Raw genomic sequence first — 13760 nt, forward strand, 5'->3', positions numbered from 1 at the left:
TTGTTCGAGTTGATATGACGCGAAATCGTCTTTTCACCCTCGACATCGAGTCTGGAGAAGTAAAATGCATGAAGACGGATCTGAAGAATGAATCATGGTTGTGGCACTTAAGGTACGGACATCTCGGATTTTCTGGCTTGAAGCTGTTGTCGAAGACAAATATGGTGAATGGATTACCAAGTATTAATCATCCAGATCAACTGTGTGAAGCCTGTGTCAAAGGAAAGCAGCATAGGCAGAAATTTGAAGTAGGAAAATCTCGAAGAGCTAGAAGACCATTGGAAATTGTACACACCGACATATCTGGTCCGTACGACATTGAATCACTCGGTGGAAACAGGTACTACCTAACTTTTATTGATGATTATAGCAGAAAATGTTGGGTTTATTTTCTCAAAGCAAAATCGGAAGCCCTAGAAAAATTCAAGGAGTTCAAAGCAATGGTGGAAAAACAGAGTGGTCGATATTTGAAGATACTCAGATCCGATAGAGGAGGCGAGTATACTGCAAAGCTTTATGAAAGTTTCTGCAAGGATCATGGAATCATTCATCAGTTAACAGCCAGACGCACTCCACAACAAAACGGAGTTGCAGAAAGGAAGAATCGGACAATTCTGGATATGGCAAGAAGCATGATAAAAGGTAAACACCTTCCGAGAACTTTCTGGGCTGAAGCCGTTGAATGCGCAGTTTATCTGTTGAATCAATGTCCAACAAAAAGTGTAAGACACAAGACACCAGAAGAAGCATGGAGCGATCACAAGCCAAGAGTTGGACACCTCAAAATTTTTGGATGCATTGCATATGCACACGTTCCTGAGCAACAGAGGAAAAAGCTTGACGATAGAGGAGAGAAGTGTATCTTTATAGGCTATGACAAAAGAAGTAAGGCCTACAGACTTTATAATCCTCTTACTAAGAAATTGATTATCTCAAGAGATGTCGAGTTCGATGAAGCGGATTACTGGAGATGGAGTGAAGAAGAAAAGAAAGTGGAAGGATTATTTTTCAACGAAGACGACAATGATGTCATCAACCAAGAAGAACAAGGCGATGATCAAAGTCCTGGTACAACAGCCCCTTCGTCACCAACCAGCAGCAGCGGAAGCAGCAGCTCAGATGAAGCACCCACAAGAACACGGAGTCTCAACGACATCTACAATTCTACGGAACCTGTAGAGACGCAGTTCGATTATTCACTATTCTGTCTAATGACAGAATGTGATCCGGTGACATACGAAGAAGCAATTGAAAACAATAAATGGAAGAAGGCCATGGACGAGGAGATTGCTGCAATAAGAAGGAATAACACGTGGGAGCTAACAAGTCTGCCAGAAGGACATAGCCCGATTGGTGTCAAGTGGGTGTACAAGACGAAGACCAACAAAGAAGGAAAAGTAGAGAAATACAAGGCAAGACTAGTCGCCAAAGGCTACAAGCAAAGACAAGGAGTGGACTATGATGAAATATTTGCTCTAGTCGCAAGAATAGACACAATTAGGCTTCTCATAGCGGTCGCAACACAATACAAATGGAAAATCTATCAGATGGACGTCAAGTCTGCATTCCTAAATGGCTACTTGGAGGAGGAAGTCTACATAGAACAACCACCTGGATATAGCATACAAGGAAAGGAGGACAAAGTCTACCGATTGAAGAAAGCTTTGTATGGATTGAAGCAAGCCCCAAGAGCATGGAACACAAGGATCGACGAGTACTTCCGAAGAAATGGATTCATCAAAAGCCCGCACGAGCACACCCTGTACACAAAGAAGAATGGATATGGAGATATCATGATCGTATGCCTATATGTGGATGACATGATCTTCACCGGAAACAATCCAGGTATGTCTGATGATTTCAAGAAAGCTATGACTAAAGAATTTGAAATGACAGATATCGGTGAGATGTCATACTTTCTTGGAGTCGAGGTGAAACAAATGCAAGATGGAATTTTTGTCTCTCAAAAGAAGTATGCGGAGCAGATTTTGAACAAGTTCAAAATGAAGGATTGCAAGCCAGTAGTCACGCCAGCTGATCCAGGGATGAAGCTAAGTGTTGATTCGACAAGGGAGTCGATAAATCCGACGTTGTTTAAAAGTCTCGTTGGAAGTTTAAGGTATTTGACAATCACACGACCAGATATTACATATGCAGTAGGATTGGTGAGCAGATTCATGGAGAAGCCGAAGCAAGACCACTTAATTGCCGCAAAAAGAATTTTGAGATATATCAAAGGTACGATGAACCATGGTTTATTCTATACCCACTCACAAGATTCAAAATTAGTTGGCTACTCAGATAGCGATTATGGGGGAGACTTGGATGATCGGAAAAGCACTTCCGGATATGCATTCCACATCAGTTCCGCAGTTTTTTCATGGTCGTCAAAGAAGCAACAAACAATTGCTCTCTCAACATGTGAAGCAGAGTATATGGCCGCAGCAACTTGTACATGCCAAGCAATGTGGTTGAAGAATATTTTGGAAGAAATAGGTGTTTCAAATGAAGGTCCAATTACCATCTACGTTGACAACAAATCCGCTATATCACTTGCCAAGAATCCGGTGTCGCACAGCCGAAGCAAGCACATCGATACGAAGTATCATTTTATCCGAGAGCAAGTGAAAAACAAAAACGTGGAGTTGGTCCATTGCAGGACAGAAGATCAACTGGCAGATATTTTCACAAAGCCGTTGAAAGTGGAGACATTCAACAAATTCAAAGAGAAGCTCGGTATGAAAGTTGGGTTTGAGGGGGAGTGTTAGAAATCAAACCCACTCCAAGCATAATCTAGAAGCATGAGACGTGGAGCAATTTTGTGCCATGCAAAGTGCTGAAATTTTAGCCATACAAAGTGCTCCATTATTGAGATGTTTTGTGGCTGGAAATTAAGTGGATTAATAGCCACATTTGTTGTCACTTTATCAGCCTATAAATAGAGGCTTGAACTTGTGTTGTAATGAAGAAAAATGAGAAGAAAAAAGAAATAAGAGAAGCAACGTGAGTGAGAGTGAGAAGGTTAGCAAACCTTGAGTGAGTTAAAATCTAGCAGCAGCTAGACTATCTAGTCATTGAGAAAATATTTGTAATCTTCGTATTGTAATATATTGAGTGTGTAATAAAAAGTAAATTTTCGGCCCATCACGTTTCCAACAAAGCTATCAACTTGCCTTTGAGTCCAAAACGCTGTTACAGGTAGCCTCTTCATAGGAAATGGAGTGGCTCATCAGTTGGAAGCTGATGTTGTTAACAACATAAAATCTCTTTATTTTGACCGACATATTTCAACATTGAATTATTAGATTTATTCTGTTTTCAGCTAAAAACAATTTATGCCTTCCTTTATCTCCTCTAGTCTTATATGTGACCATTTTGGAATTTCTGGGAGGCTCCCTTTGGGGCTAAATACTTATAATTGTGTCAAAACCAACTGATATTTGCCTTGCCCAATTAATTATGTAGTCCAAAAAGAACCATCAATCAAAGCCATTAAAATATAAGCTCGCTCTCATTAAAGCTGCTCTGCCATTTCATCTTTGGAAACAATGGACACCGACATCGCAAGAACATAACAGTTGTCCGAGGAATTTATAGGACGGAGCAAGAGTCGCTGGTCATAACCTTACTTGAACAGTATCTGTTCAATAGGCACGAATCTCTGGTCATAACCTTACTGAAGCTGTGTAGAGGATCGTTTCCTCCCGACTGCAATTGAGGTCACTACTGTCTACCCTAGACCATGAGACTCAATGATCACCCATCGACTCCGTTTATATGCCGCACCCCGTACAGGGATGTTTAAACATTGTGAGGTGCTCTCTCTTTATATGGTCCACCCTTACGTTTTGTTTATCATATACTAGGGATGTGGACTAATTGTGTGGTTGTATTCTTTAAAAATTTCACACCATCATTTTCATCATTTTCATTAAGGATTAAACAAAGAGTAACTAAAACAGAATCAATTAAAAACGATAGTGATAAAATTAAAAATTTTTGTAGTTTGATGATCAAATAGAAATATATTAAAAATTAAGTGACTAATAATGTAATTTATTCTAATATTTATTTGACATAATTTATTTGAGGCTTGGCTTTATGGGATTACAACATGGTGAGCTAGACTTTATTTTCTAATGCTTATTGCTTATGAAGAAAAATAAATGTACAATGTTAAATTTATTCGGTATTTTAAAAACATTAGTTCTACTAGTTGACATATCCAATCTTGTTCGGTTTATATAATTTTAATTTGTAAATCAAATAGCATGAAATGATCACAAGATTGCCTGATGGACTTTGCCGCACTTTTATTTCTGCGAGAGCTTCTTGAAATATATGCTTTTAAACATACTCGGAGATTGCTTCATAAAAATTATGTCATATTCATTATTAAATCCTACGATTGACATACAATTATTTTATTAACTTAAAATTGGTAGGGGTTGCGTGAACACAGATCCATGCTGGTATCAACTGACCCTTTCCTGCTGGTATCAACTAGCATGGAATGGTCACAACTCACAAGGTTGTCTCTCTCTTACACTTTTTTCACTCCCGCGAGCTTTTCAAGCTATTTATCCGTACGTAACAAAGAATTATGTCCTATATTATGTTACAAATTACTTTTTACAGCTTGAAATTGGTAGAGGCTGCGCGCACGCAAGCCCTACTGCCACAAATTATGACATAGGCTCTCCCTCCTGGGGAGACCTTAAAGCAGCACCCCTCCCAAGTGCAATGGTGGTCACTACTCTAGGCCATGAGTCTTCATGATCACTCATTGACCCTGTCCAGGTAAGTATGTTTTAATGTTGCCCTATCCTCTCTCCTTATACACCACCTCTTATGTTTTGTTTACCATATGCTAGCAATGTGGGATTCAAGTTGCATTGGGGCCATAAAGATCTAGAACATTTTTACCTTTCAATGCTTCTAAGCAGTAATTAACATTTCCCAATCTCAATTTCTGTCAATAATAATATTGTTTTATTTTGTCAACATTATTCTTAATTTTATAGTAATGTGTTAAATACTTTTCAATATCAAATATCGATCTTTTAAAATACCAATAAATATAAAAAACATGCTCATTGTTGCTATGTATAATACACCTGAATGTAAGTGAATTTTTCTTATTTACTAATTTAAGATTGAAACATTATGATATCATTTAGGATTATTAAGTGTATAAACAATATCTATATTTATAAACCCATCGTCCAACCTCTATTTCAAAAAACCGAAAGCGTATGTTATCCTAATTAGTGTAAGTCATGTTTCATGACTAAAGTACATAATAGAACACATTGATTGAACTTTATTTGTTCCATACGCCACAACTTTTATTGAAGTGAAGTCTACATAATAAAAAAAGGGTATTCATAAGACATGAGTTGGCCATTTTCTTCTTGAAAGTTTAATTTGTACAGGGATGTGCTCAACCAAGGAAAAGAGGAGCGGATGACCAATACATACATAGTTTAAAAAATTTAAACAAAATTCAACATGTATCAATACTTATACTGAATTATCGATATCTTTACTATAGCATCGATACTTTGACTGAAGTTCGTTACTTTCCTTAAGGTATCAGTATTTTACCCCTGGTATCGATACCAAATCTTGATTTGATGTTCGGAAATAAGAGAAATTCATTATGGAACAATGTACACCTTTATTCCCTAACTCTCTCAGTCATTTCAAATTAGCCCAATATGTTCAAAATATGCGGTTTGTCATCCAAGATCATTATCCAACAACTCATTTCTTAAATATATATATGATATTTTCTTAATCGATGAACTCTATGTGGATACCTTTTGTACCAAAATTCATAGAGTTAACACAATTATCAAAGTTTTACAAATAAGTCATTTAGAGGACTTGTATCAGCAAAAATAGTTTACCTTTTCCACATACCATCACTATTGCCAACATTTATCGGTTAATTCATCAATTAAGACTTCCTTAATTCATTTTAAAACATTCACTCACTTGATACTTCAACAGTAAATTTGATGTTCTTCTACGTGTTAGCAGATCTATAGTTTACAATAATTTCTTAACATTATAACTCTCATATTAATTTTGCCTCATCCTCCTTTCCATTCCACATCCTTTATGTATATATTAGAATGTTTAGCTTTTAGTATAATATGCTTATACGTAACATTAACTATAATTCCACTATTTACTTATGTGTTAATAACAAAGTTGTCCACTTGTGTCATAATCAATTCATTATTTATATTTTGAGCTACAGAATTCGAAATTAAGATCTGCTTGATATTTTTGAAACTGGGCTCAAATATATTTTTACCATAAAAATTTCAAAATTTATACTTTAGCCAATCAGGATAATAAATTCTTCAAATTTTCCCATGTTTTGTTGTTTGACAGTTTCGACCTTTCTTTACTAAGAATCAATTATCTACGGGGTTCAGATAATGTTTGTGTTTGATTTTCTTGAAAATAGGCTTGTTAAAAATTTAAACATACAAATTTAATTCCCTAATAAGTTTTGTAAAATTTTTGATGATTTTTCAAAGTCAGAACAGGGAAACCCGAATCCATTCTAACCTTGTCCGACAAAAACTAATATATCTCAAAATCTACAATTCCATTGCTTACACCTTTTATTCTATACAAAATTAGACTCAATAAGCTTTAAATTTATCTTTAATTAAACCTCTAACTAAATTTCCATGATTTTTTGGTGAATTTTCAAAGTTGAGCCACTGCTGGTGTCCAAGCTGTTTTAATGGAAATATTTTCTTCCCATGGTTCTTTACTAGAGGTGCTCGTGGGTTGGGTCGGACCTAAGCATGATATTAGTATAATTTATGCTTGTCTAAGATTGGCCCAACGCAAAACATGGGCTTAAAATTTTGCCCAAACTCGTATATATCTGCAAAAGCTAACCCAAGCTCATTTTAGGTCCACCCATATTATTTTTAATTTTTTTTAAAAATATTTATTTTATATTATTTTAATATTTAATAATTTTATACATTTTTATTTATTGAATTTTTTTATATAGTCATCTTAACACTATTTTAGTGTTTACATTACAGTAGTATTATATATTTAGTATAAGTTTATCTTTTTTAATGTGTTTTAAATTATATAATATATAAAAACAATATAATATAAAGTATTATACACTTAAAAATGGGTCAGGCTGGGTCGGGCTCGAGGCTTGAATTTTCAAGCTCGAGCCTATTTTTAAGCTCAAGCCCGACCCATATTTTAAACAGCCCTAATTTTTTTTGCCTAAACTCATTTTTTGAGCCTAATACTTTTACCCAAACCACCCCAAATTTTGGGCAGACCTTCGGGCCTTGGCAGGTAGCCCGACCAATGAACAGGTCTATTCTTTGCACTATCTTTAATTCAATCATACATAATCACCATATTTTGATTACTATTCAATTTAATCACTTATGTTTATGTGTACATTACATATTCATTTCTTAATCTCAGTACTTTTCACAATACAAATCACATTTTCTCTTATTTACCAATTTAGCATTTTAAATCTCTATACTTTATCAAATACTTTTTATTTCTAGTATTTAAATCACAATACATGTTTCATAAATCTCATTCACAACATATTTAACTCAATCTATTGAAATACAAGCAGGGTTAGTATAAAACTTACCCCCTTTGTCAAGAATTTCTTCCTCTCTTCTTCATTTCCCTTCCTTCCTTAACTTCACCACTTTCATTCCCTTTTCTTCTCATTTTCTTCACTTTCATCTACTATTTTTTTCCTTCTAAATTGATGAACATATTCTATAGAATCTCTACTTTATCTTTTCTCTTTGGTGTCTAAGGAAATTTTCAAGATGAAAAGGTGGATTTTCATGGCAAAAGACTAAGTTGTAAGAAAAATAAGACTTTCTTTTCTCTAGCTATCTCTCATGTTGAAATGTGAAAAGATGGTGAATTCCCTTCATATTTCCTCTCTTTTTATACCAATCATTTGCATAATAAAATATTAACAAAATCTAATTAAAATATTAATATTATAACATTTATCTAATTATTTAATTTAAAATATCATTAAAATATCTCCCATGTCATCATTACACTCTAGAATTCTTTCTCATGCTAATTGACCATTTAGCCCTTCATAATCCTTAAAAATTTCATCCTTGAATAATCACTTAATTTGATAAATTATGATTTAGTCCCTCATAATTTTTATATATCCAATTTAGTCCTTATTCATTCATTTTCCTTATTTTTTAGACTCTTTTATCTGTAATATATTTTCACTATTAGCCCTTCAACATTTCCATATTTATACTTTAACCCCTCACATTTTAAGTATTTACACTTGGACTACGAAACTTTTCATATCTTTACAATTTAGTCCCTAGGTCAAATTAGTATTTCACAACATACTTTTTGTTTCATTTTTCTCTAACACTTATCCTTTACTTTCTTTATATCTTATTTCATTAACTCGTTTAGCATTGCTTTTGAAAAGTATTTTTAAAAAAGTGTTATGGAAAAGTGATTTTGAGAAGTACTTTTGAAAAGTTTAGCTTAAGATTTATGTAACACCCTAAACTTGGCCTAGACGTGATGACCGAATTTGGAGAAATTACATTAGCTTGTTTTAAAACCTAGAAGTTAAATCCTAGCTTTAGAAACTGAGAATTCTGAAAATAATATTTTTAGCAAACTTCTATGTTATTTTGGAAAAATTACGCATAGAACTTATTTATTTTACAAAATAGCTCTTAACTTGATCTTGTTTGAAAACTTCCGATTTAATCAAACTTAGTTGTGCGTTTCGAAAACTTAAGTTTTGGCAAAATTCTCAAGAACTTAAGTTCGGAAACACTATTTCCAACCCAGAAATTAAATTCGAACTCATGTGTTTAGAAATATTAATGTTGACAGATCATTTCCAAAACTAAGGTAAACATTTGTTAAAAACCATTTAATTATTTACAAAAAAACACTTAAGATATTACTTAATTTACAACGTAAAATTATCAAATTTTTAGTTTTAAAAACCAAAATCCATTTTGTTAACTCGTGTGATTTTGTTGTTTCACGTTCGAAAATATCAATTACCAACAAATTAAACAAAAACCAGAACACAGCTAAAAAACATATTACAATCCCAAAAGCCCAAAATAGATAATTACGAAAATCACTATATTTTAATTAACTGATAAAACAATCCGAGCTCCCACACGTTGTCCGATCCTAAGTCTGTAGTTAACCTGAAACATATTAAACAAACGAGTGAGCTAGAAGCTCAATGTAACACCCTATACCCGGTCCATTCGCCGGGCCCGAGTAACAGGATGTTACACCATCGTCACACATCGAACTCATAATAATTTATCACATTATTAATAAATCAGTCTTATTATAAGGCATTCGCGCGAATTTTAAGTCCAACATACATCAAAGCAACATTAAAACATGCCCAACATACTACAAACAAACTTATTATATCAATTAAACATGCATTAGAGCCACTTAGCAAAAATTCTTGAATAAGTACGTAGGTATCGATATTGTAACAAAGATATCGATATTTCTCTTATAGTGTATCGATACCAATTAGAAAATCGATACCAAATTAACATTTTATTTCTCATTTAAAAATCGATGTCTCGAAAATTATCGGTACCCCTATTAAAGTATCGATTATTTTACCCTGAGTATCGATACTCGTGGTAAGGTATCGATATCAAATTACAATATTGACTTCCTGCACATCAAAATATCACAAAGGTATCGTTTTTATAACCCGAATATCGATACCTCTGCTCCAGACCACAAAAATACAACACATCTAAGCATTTAATCCATCCCAACAAATATCTAATCAACATGCATCATTTACCTCTTTAAACTAATGTCAAAACAACCAAAATAACAGTTCAAAACATTAAAAACATGTCTGAGCAAGAATCAACATACCAAGGTCCAAGCTTATAGTTCCTAGGAATAATTAAGCTATAAAATATCCAAAACATCATGGCAGTATCATGCAATAGTTCTACTACATTATTCAACGTCCATTGATCATACATACATTTAATGGCATTTCAACACAGTAAATATTCAAACCAAAACAATAAATGGATTAGGGAAAAATCAAGAAGAAGAAAAAGAAGAGAAAGATGGAAAAACTCAGAGAATTTTTACAAGAGGAGAGGGAGAAGAATAGATAGCAAAATATTTTTTTTGGAAAAGAGAGTCAAAATTTGGTTATGGGAAAAAAAAGAAAATAAAATCTCGATACCCCCAAAATCCCTTAATCTTATCCCCTAATTCCCACTACACATCCACTACTCAGAATCCCCCTATTACACAACTTTATCCTGAAATCTGAGCAAAAAATAATACCCTTGCCTACATAGGGATTCGAACACAAGACCTCCACCATAATAACACACTATTTAACCACCAGACTAGCAGGCCCATTCTAATGTAATTTACCCAATAGTAAGACATACTTCATTCAAAATACCAAAATTTACCCAAGCGAAGGCTTGAACTTGGGACCTCGCAAACACTTCCAGAACACATAACCACTAAAGCTGAAAAATATTTATGTTATATTTTTACAATAACGAAATTAGAAATTTTGGGGCATTACACATTCAAAGTTACAAGCTCGGGAATATTGGAGATGTATCCTTCATTTGAATTGTCCCTTTTTGTTTTCTGGGTCCTCAAAGACCAGTCTCAGACTACAGCATTTTTCTCGGTTACTTGCGTAATTGACTCTTCCATTAGAAACCCTTTTTTTGGCAACCAACCTCTAATCAACACCTTCCTAATAGGATGCCTATGAGGCATGATGAGAAATAAAATGAAGACAAATAACCTTAGGTAGTACTGACAACAAATATAAACGGATGAAAAACCATGATAAATCTAATAAACTATTTAATCATGCATTTTTTGGAGAAACTGACCCATGTTTTTACCCTATCATGCTCTACGAAACAAACCTACCCCACATACTTATCAGATAATCTACCCGATCCCAAATCTATTACACGGACCCGATTCCTTCGTAAAAATGTAAATGTAAAAGAAAAACAAGGTAGAGGACAACGTTCCCGTGTACTTATTTGGTAACTATCCAATAGACGGAGGTTCGGTATGGCTCTAATTGGGTAGCTTGTACGATTCACTATATGTGGTTTTGGTTCTAGAAAGGTACTCGAATTGTCCATACTGTTGCCTACTAAGGCTAGTACGGAGCCTCAATCATCACCCATCACAGGCTTATGAGTTCAATTCAAGGGATTACATTTACTTATGCCTATGCGGAAGGACAAGTTAACTCACAAAAGCATAAGTCATATGTAACCCGGAAGTATTTCACTAGCCTGTGAGAAGGGACAAGTTAACTCATGAAGGCGTAGCGTTTACTTCCACTTAAACGGACGGAGCTCGGGTAGAGGGCTCATGTTATGCAAGAATGCAAGTGCACAGTGTGTGGGGAGAAACTCATAAACCTTTTGTTTTTTTATTTACTAAAAACCAAAATAGTAAAATTTAAAGCTAAAAAGCAAAAAGATAAAAACAAGTTAGAAAAATATTTACAACATGATACAGATGCATGACTTTTCAAAAACAAAATTCAAGGATCACGATTAAAAGTTAATTTGAACAAGGAATTTTTAAAATTTTGACAACAAACATTTAACATCAGACTCGACTCTAAAAGAAAAAAGGATGTCCCCAGTGGAGTCGCCAGCTGTAGCGACCTAAAAATTTGGCACGAGCGCTAGTCGAAGTGATTATTGAAAATTTGAAAACAGAGTCTCGATTTTTTTTAAAAAAATATGAGTCGCCACCGATTTTTTCTAGGTGTGATCGGACACCTATTAAATTCTTTTTTTAAAAAAGAAAAATTATCTTTTAAATTATCTTTAAAAAAGAGTCGTTTTTAGGTCTACGTCAAAATTCAGAGAAAATTAGGGTTCAGGAGTCGGTTACGCACGAAGAAGGTATTAGCACCATCGTAATGACCAAAATTGGTATCTCGTTAAGCGCACGTTGTCTTAATTTTTAAAAATACGAGTTCAATTTAATATTTAATCGTGATCCGTTAAAAAATTTGATAAGTTACATATTATTATATATCCTTTAAAATATAATTTGATATTTTACAAAATAAACATTTTATTAAAACATGAGAATTTTTGAATTTCTCGATTTTCTAGAAGGGTGTCCCGTATTTAACACGAGCCAATGATATTCACCTAACATAGCTGTCGAAACCAATTTTAAATTTGAAAAACAGGGATCGACCTTTAAAAATAAAGTGGGAGTCACCACCGGTCTTTTATTAAGGTGTGATCGGTTCACCATTAAAATAAATTTTAGGTCTGCGAGATTTGAGAAAATAGGTTCGGGGGTCGGTTACTCACGAGGAAGGGTTAGCACCCTCGTGATGCCCAAAATTAGTACCGAATTGATTGTTTGATGTTTTAATGTCGAAAATTTTGAAAAGATTTTAAAAAATACAACCCTTTTTAATTTCAAATTTTAATAAACCAAGTTGAGCAATAAGATGTACTCGTTTCGCAGAGATAAATTGCCACACTCAATGAGTTAGGGTAAAACAATTCAATCTTTGAAATTAGATTTGTTCTCTTTTTTAGAAAATCACGTGATTTAAAGTGGAGATTCGATTATTTAAGTCAATCGAGAAATTTGAACCCAATAAGTTAGGGTTTGATCCCTCGAAATTCTTAAACAACCGACATTGCCTTTATTCTTTTAAAATCGAGATAACAAAATGTCATATCCAGTAAGTTAGGATCTAACATTTTGAAATCTTAAGAATTTTATTTTAATAATTGGAGGTTTTTTTATTATAAAATGGGCGCTTGATTATCTAAGTTCATCGAGAAGAATCGAAGCCCAGTAAGTTAGGGCATAATTCTCTCGGGAATCTATGAACGCCAAGCCCCTTTTTTTAGGATCATAAAACGATTATGAAGCTTTAATAGAAAATCAATTCTTACAAAAAGAACATGATTAAACAACGATACATATAATGCAAACATATATACATGCTACCTAAATTAAACAACCCATAAGATCATAAGAATAACAAAGGTATTTCCAATACGTATATATATAAAACTATAAAGCATTATTAAAAAAATTTTAAAGTTTATTATATATATATGCGTTCATGAATGAAAACAAACAAAAAGGTATGCATAAATTATATTAAGATGATATCTAAAAATATAAAAGATTTATAGCATTAAGTGATGAATTTATAGAAAAAATATTAAGATGAATTAATTGGGAGTAAATTAGAAATCAAACAAAATCAAAGGAAAAATGTCAAAAACAGAATAAAATGGCGAGTCAAAGTGCGACATGCGGATAACATGGGGACCAAATGGAAATATTTCCCATACCCCCAAAACACAGCGTCTTTGCGCGGACCAAAACGGAATGAACACAAAATGCACGGCCAAATGTAAACAAAATATAAAGGTTTATTTGAATGCATCATAAAAAAAGGACTACGTGCGCAAAAATCCCCTCAGACCCAAAACACGCGGATCCTTCCCCTGGGTCGGGTCACCGCGCAGGTCGAGGGCCACCAGACGACTCCGATTTGAAGCTATCGCATTAGCTACAAATGGCGACGTTTTAAAACCTACTGCTAAAACTAAAAAAAACCTAAACTAAAACCTCTGCGCCGCTTCGACGAAATGTCACCTCAGAGCCCTCTC

At 34.0% G+C, this 13760-nt stretch overlaps 1 non-coding gene across 1 annotated transcript; it reads right to left on the minus strand.

Annotated features, from left to right (window-relative positions):
• Positions 1–4648: 4648 nt before the first annotated feature.
• On the minus strand, positions 4649–4808 carry LOC121222701 (U1 spliceosomal RNA). Its single transcript, XR_005920064.1, has one exon. It is a non-coding gene; the product is annotated as a U1 spliceosomal RNA (small nuclear RNA).
• Between the last annotated feature and the right edge of the window lie 8952 nt (positions 4809–13760).

Source organism: Gossypium hirsutum, chromosome D10 (genome assembly GCF_007990345.1).
Source record: "Gossypium hirsutum isolate 1008001.06 chromosome D10, Gossypium_hirsutum_v2.1, whole genome shotgun sequence".
Lineage (NCBI taxonomy): Eukaryota > Viridiplantae > Streptophyta > Magnoliopsida > Malvales > Malvaceae > Gossypium > Gossypium hirsutum.